Raw genomic sequence first — 6,246 nt, 5'->3', positions numbered from 1 at the left:
CGGCCGCCGCGGCTCCCCCGCTCCCGTCCCCGCCGGCGACCGCCGCCATCGCCGGACCGCGCAGCCCCGCCGCCTCCTTCCGCGCCGCCTTCCTCTGGCCTTCCCCGTCCTCCTCCGGCGCCCTGCTCCGGCGAGCCCAGCCCCGCCTCGATCCGCGCCCGATTCGGATCCAGATCCAGTCCACGAAGGTTGACCCCGAAAAGCACCAAGTCCCTGATATTTTGCATAATTATACCATGTTCATTGCATCATATCTCTGCAACCGTAGCTCCGTTTTGTGCGTGTAATATGTCAAATTGTTCGTCTCGACGAGTACTTCATTTCATTCCATTGCATCATGTTCATTTGAGTCCATCTTGATGCCTGAATCATCGTTGCAAGAGTGCATGTTGCTGTTGACCTGCTGAAACTGTTATAACATGCTCATTTGTCATTTTTGCCATCATTGATGTGTGCATCCTATGAGGTTGATTTCTACATGTGTTTTAAACTATGCCATGCCATCTTTACAGGGGTGTATGCCATGTATTTTTGTGATCAATATGATGACTAGCACAAGCATGTAAACTAGGCCTCGTGATGTTGCTGATTTCAGTCCCTGTTCTGCCGTTATTTTTATGCCATGTAAACTTGATGCTACAGAGAGATCCATGGTTATTTTGAGATACTTCAGTAAGGATGCTTTGTACATATGGTTTTGAGCTATCCATCCATGCCCCTGTTTGCATTTATAGCTTGCTGTAGATTGTTCATATCTTGCTCCAAGTTGCTAAATGATGTTGCTGTCAGCCTGTTAACATGAAGTTCAATGTTTCCATGATTGTTGTTAGTTATCCATGCACCCTATGAACTTGCTATTGCCATGCTTAGCTTCATAAACATGTCTTCTTACTGTGGGTTGCCTTTCCATGCCATGTATTGATCTGTGGTGAGTGGTACAAGCTCATCAACATGCCTACTTATTGTTGTTCTTGCCATGTATGAATCTGTCATATAACTTGCCATGTTTACATGGGTGCCATCTTATCTTCTGATCCTTTTTGGCTCTTGGTCAGTAAGGGACTTTTGTTCTATGCAATTAGTAGATTCATGCCATGCCTTTGTTTGCCATATTAAGTTCTGTAACATGTTGTTTGATAGATCTAAACATTGCAACCTGATGTTATTTCTGCTAAAGTCTGAAACTGTTATTATTTGCAATCTTGCCATGTGTGTTTGAGCATGTTCTATTGATTTCTGGAGATAGCTCAGTGTTCATGTTTTGTTATGCTTTACCTGTACAACATGACCATGCTTTTTGTTTTCATATTGAGGTGCTGTAGCATGTTGTTTTGATGCTTGGAATATGCCTACTTGCTGTTTTGGACAGATTGTTGCTATATCATGTTTGGAGTGTATGTGTTGAACCGTTGCTCCGTTTTGAGTGTGTTCTATATGAAACTTGCTTATTATCATGTTGCTTCATATTATCATGTTGCATACTTGTTTTGAAGTGTTTGCTTGATGTTTGGGGTGCATTTTGCATCAATGTCATGTTTAACTTGTTTTGCTCACATCTTCTAGGCCGTAGCTCCGAATTAAATGAACTTTATATGTAACTTGACTAGAATCTCGTGTAGATCATCTTGGTGCATCTTAACTTGCTGTTTAACAACTTGAACATAAGGTTTATTCAGATCTGGACCAATTTCGAAATTTGCATATGAGGACATACCGGAATTGTTATATGTTGTTCCCGGCCTCATTTAAACTTGCTTTGATGTGTTGCTCTTGTTTGCATCGTCTCTTGCCAGGAGTAGCTTCATGTAGCTTTGTCATGCATCATGCTTGTTGTGCATCATGTCTTGTCTATGTGTGGTGTGTTTACTATATTGTGTGCTTCTTTTCGATAGTTCCTGTTTCGTTGCGATCGTGAGGATTCGTTCGTCTACGCTTGGTTTGTCTTCGTGGCTTCATCCATTCGTCTTCTTCATGGACTCGTTCTTCTTCCTTGCGGGATTTCAGGCAAGATGACCGCTACCCTGGATCTCACAACTATCATTGCTATGCTAGTTGCTTCGTTCTATCACTATGCTGCGTTACCTATCATTTGCTCTTCAAGCCTCCCAAATTGCCATGAACCTCTAACCTTTGACACCCTTCCTAGCAAACCGTTGCTTGGCTATGTTCCCGCATTGCTCAGCCCCTCTTATAGCGTTGCTAGTTGCAGGTGAAGTTTGAAGATTGCTCCATGGTGGACAGGATTTTGTTGGGATATCACAATATCTCTTATATTATTAATGCATCTATATATTTGGTAAAGGGTGGAAGGCTCGGCCTTATGCCTGGTGTTTTGTTCCACTCTTGCCGCCCTAGTTTCCGTCATACCGGTGTTATGTTCCCGAATTTTGCGTTCCTTACGCGGTTGGGTGATTTATGGGACCCCCTTGACAGTTCGCTTTGAATAAAACTCCTCCAGCAAGGCCCAACCTTGGTTTTACCATTTGCCTCACCACCACCTACATTTCCCTTGGGAGTAATTAACCCGAGGGTCATCTTTATTATAGCCCCCCGGGCCAGTGCTTGTCTAAGTGTTGGTCCGAACCAGAGCCACTTGCAGCGCCACCTCGGGGAAACTTGAGGGTTGGTTTTAGTTGTACGTAGTGTTCATCCGGTGTTGCCCTGAGAACGAGATATGTGCAGCTCCTATCGGGATTGTCGGCGCATCGGGCGGTCTTGCTGGTCTTGTTTTACCATTGTCGAAATGTCTTGTAAACCGGGATTCCGAGTCTGATCGGGTCTTCCTGGGAGAAGGAATATCCTTCGTTGATCGCGAGAGCTTATCATGGGCTAAGTTGGGACACCCCTGCAGGGTATAAACTTTCGAAAGCCGTGCCCGCGGTTATGGGCAGATGGGAATTTGTTAATGTCCGGTTGTAGATAACTTGACACCAGATCCGAATTAAAACGCATCAACCGCGTGTGTAGCCGTGATGGTCTCTTTTTGGCAGAGTCCGGGAAGTGAACATAGTTTCTGGGTTATTATTGACGTAAGTAGGAGTTCAAGATCACTTCTTGATCATTGCTAGCTTCACGACCGTTCCGCTTGCTCTCTTCTCGCTCTTATTTGCGTATGTTAGCCACCACATATGCTTAGTCGCTGCTGCAACCTCACCACTTTATCCCTTCCTTTCCCATTAAGCTTTGCTAGTCCTGATACCCATGGTAATGGGATTGCTGAGTCCTCGTGGCTCACAGATTACTACAACAACAGTTGCAGGTACAGGTTGCGATGATCTTGACGCGAGAGCGATGTTTGCTTTATTTGGAGTTCTTCTTCTGCTTCTTCTTCGATCAGGGGATAGGTTCCAGGTCGGCAGCCTGGGCTAGCAGGGTGGATGTCGTTTGAGCTTCTGTTTGTGTTTCATCCATAGTCGGATATTGATCTTATGTATTGTGATGTTGTATTCGTGTGGCATTGTATGCCTCTTGTATGTATCCCCATCTATTATGTAATGTTGATATAATGATATCCACCTTGCAAAAGCGTTCGAATATGCGGGTCTATCCTTGGTGGGACCTTCGAGTTCCTTTTGGATAGGGTCGCATATTGGGCATGACAAGTTGGTATCAGAGCCTCGACCGACCCTAGGAGCCCCCCTTGATTGATCGTGTAGTTTGGCCGTTGTTGTGTCTAGAAGAAAACTGTTTTCGGAGTCTAGTTATATCAGAGAGTAGGAATTATTTTTACTCCTCAGCCCCTTCGTCACTCTGGTGAGAAATCTTGACGTAGGTGTTTTGAATTACTCCTCTTCCCATTCAAAATTTTCTTTAGGTTCACGCAGTTGGTTTTCCGGTAGTTGTTACTCAGCTCTTTTGATCCGGTGCATTTCTCGTCAAGTTGACTCGAGCCTCTTCATCTTTGAGTTCAATCCTTAGTTGTTTTCTTTTCCCACCCGCCCACCCTGCTTCTTCTCAGAACTGGAGTCCGTGATCGAGTATCCTTCATACTCGTGCGAAGTCTTTGCTTTCTTTCCTCAATTATTTCAACCGGTGAATTCTCATCTTGTTCGTCATTCTTCATCTCTTTTTCTTTTCTGGTGGACTCAATTCAAGTTTTTCGGTAGTGATTATATTCTTTTCCTCGGATCAAGTGTTCTCCTTGCTCGTTCGCCTCTCGCCATTCAATCATTCCGGAGTTCGGAAGACATCTCAGGTGATTCATTTGTGTTTGAATTAATTTGAGGTTGTCACCTCATTCAAATATTGTTCTGGTGCATCATCTATCTGTTCAACAATCCTTTTTCAACAGTGTTATCTATTCAGTGGGCCCTAACGCACAGGTCTTTTCCCAGGATCTTACCTGACTCTTCTAATTCCCCTGGAGTTATTCTCAATTCTTTTCAAGCGTGACGTAAGAATGGATTTCATCAGTCACATGCCTTGTCAAGATTGATTTCAAATCATTTTCATTGTTGGCTTAACCTCTTTGCTTTTCATTTTTCCGTAGTATCTCAGTAATTTTGGTGGTGTTTTCCGTCGTCTTTTGAAGACCGAAGAAGAGTTTCTCCTTTAAATCTTGCCCGTTCTCTCGAAGTTTCGTGGTTCTAGTTTCTTGTTATCCTCTTCATATTATTCCGTTCGTCAGATATTCTTTCTTACCCATCCGGAGCATGTCAGGAGTTGTTTTTCCATTTCTTTTCACCGGAGGCCATCATTCCAGTTTTCGTTCTCTAATTATCCCGGTGCTTCGTTCAAGTGCTGTTTAGTCAGCTTGTTATCTCTTCATTCTTTTGTATCTAAATCCCCTCTAGCATATTTGTTCCTCTAATTCTTCCCGGTGATTCATTCTCTTTCGTCAGTCATTTCCGAATTCTTACGGTGGTTCGTTCAAGATTCTTTTTCCTTGATTATCATTTAAAACCATTCGTTCTTTCAATCCTACCGGTGGTTCATGAAGACCTTCTCAAGTTTGTGATATGTCACTTCTCAATTCTTTTTCAATAAGAATAAGTAGTATGCAAAATCCAGTGCTTGTCATCAATTTAATTTGATGAAGGATAAGCATACAATAAATCTTATTCTTATTTCACCAAAGTGATTAATCCTTTTCTTCAGAGTTTGTTCTTAATAAATAAATTCTAGTTCCAAGTGTTTTCATCTTTTCTTTTCCAGAGTTCAAATTTTCCTCGGCCATCTCATTGGAACCTCCATCTAAATCATCGCAACGCTCATCTATTCTTTCATCCTTCATTTTATCTCGTCATCCTTTAGTCTATAGAGTTATTCACGGTGGTTCTTTATGATTTAATTCATTCTGCAAGAGTTCATCAAGTATCATTCCATCCTCTCAAGCTCATGTTCTATTCCTTCCATGTTCAGTCAGACTGCCGCCTAAATCCTTTCAGTCTTATTCATTTCTTATCTCGGTCTAACCGGAGTGGTTTCATAGTCTATCTGATTCCGTGAGCTTTCAATTCCTGCCATTCTCGTTGTTCCTACCTACTTCTCGAGTGCTCTCGACTCCTTGCTTCTTCTTTTGAGTTCTTGTTTCGCCTCATCCCTTTTCCCTTCCGTCTCGGTCCTAAGATCTTGGGACGAGATCTCTTGTTAGTGGAGGAGTGTTGTAACGCCCCGGATTTGATGCGCCAGGTGTCTGCCAGTTATTCACCGTCGTTGCCATGTCATTTGCTTGCGTGTTGCATTTTGCCATGTCATCATGTGCATCTCATTTTGCATACGTGTTCGTCTCATGCATCCGTGCATTTTCCCCGTTGTCCGTTTCGCAATCCGGCACTCCTATGTCCTCCGGTGTCCCCCTTTTGTCTCTTGTTGTGAGTGGGTGTTAAACTTTCTCGGAATGGACCGAGGTTTGCCAAGCGGCCTTGGTATAGCACCGGTAGACCGCCTGTCAAGTTTCGTGCCATTTGGAGGTTGTTTGATACTCCAACGGTTAACCGGGTAACCGTAAAGGCCTCTTTTGTGTGCAGCCCAACACCCCTTCAAAGTGGCCCAAAACCAAGCAAACCCCCCTCCATGCTCTCGGTCGTTCGATCACGATCGCGTGGCCGAAAACCGCACCTCATTTGGAGCTTCCTAGCTCCTCCTACCTATAAATTAGTCCCCTCTCCGAAATTCGCGGATGAATCCCCCAAAACCCTAGCCTTCTTCTTCCTCCGCGCGCCAGACGCGTCCGCCCGGCGCCGGACACGTCCGCCGCCGCCCCCTCGCCCAACCAGGGAGCGCCACGTGGCACCCCGGCCACCC

This window comes from Triticum aestivum, chromosome 5B, assembly GCF_018294505.1.
Source record: "Triticum aestivum cultivar Chinese Spring chromosome 5B, IWGSC CS RefSeq v2.1, whole genome shotgun sequence".
NCBI lineage: Eukaryota > Viridiplantae > Streptophyta > Magnoliopsida > Poales > Poaceae > Triticum > Triticum aestivum.
This window is presented reverse-complemented; position numbering follows the sequence as displayed.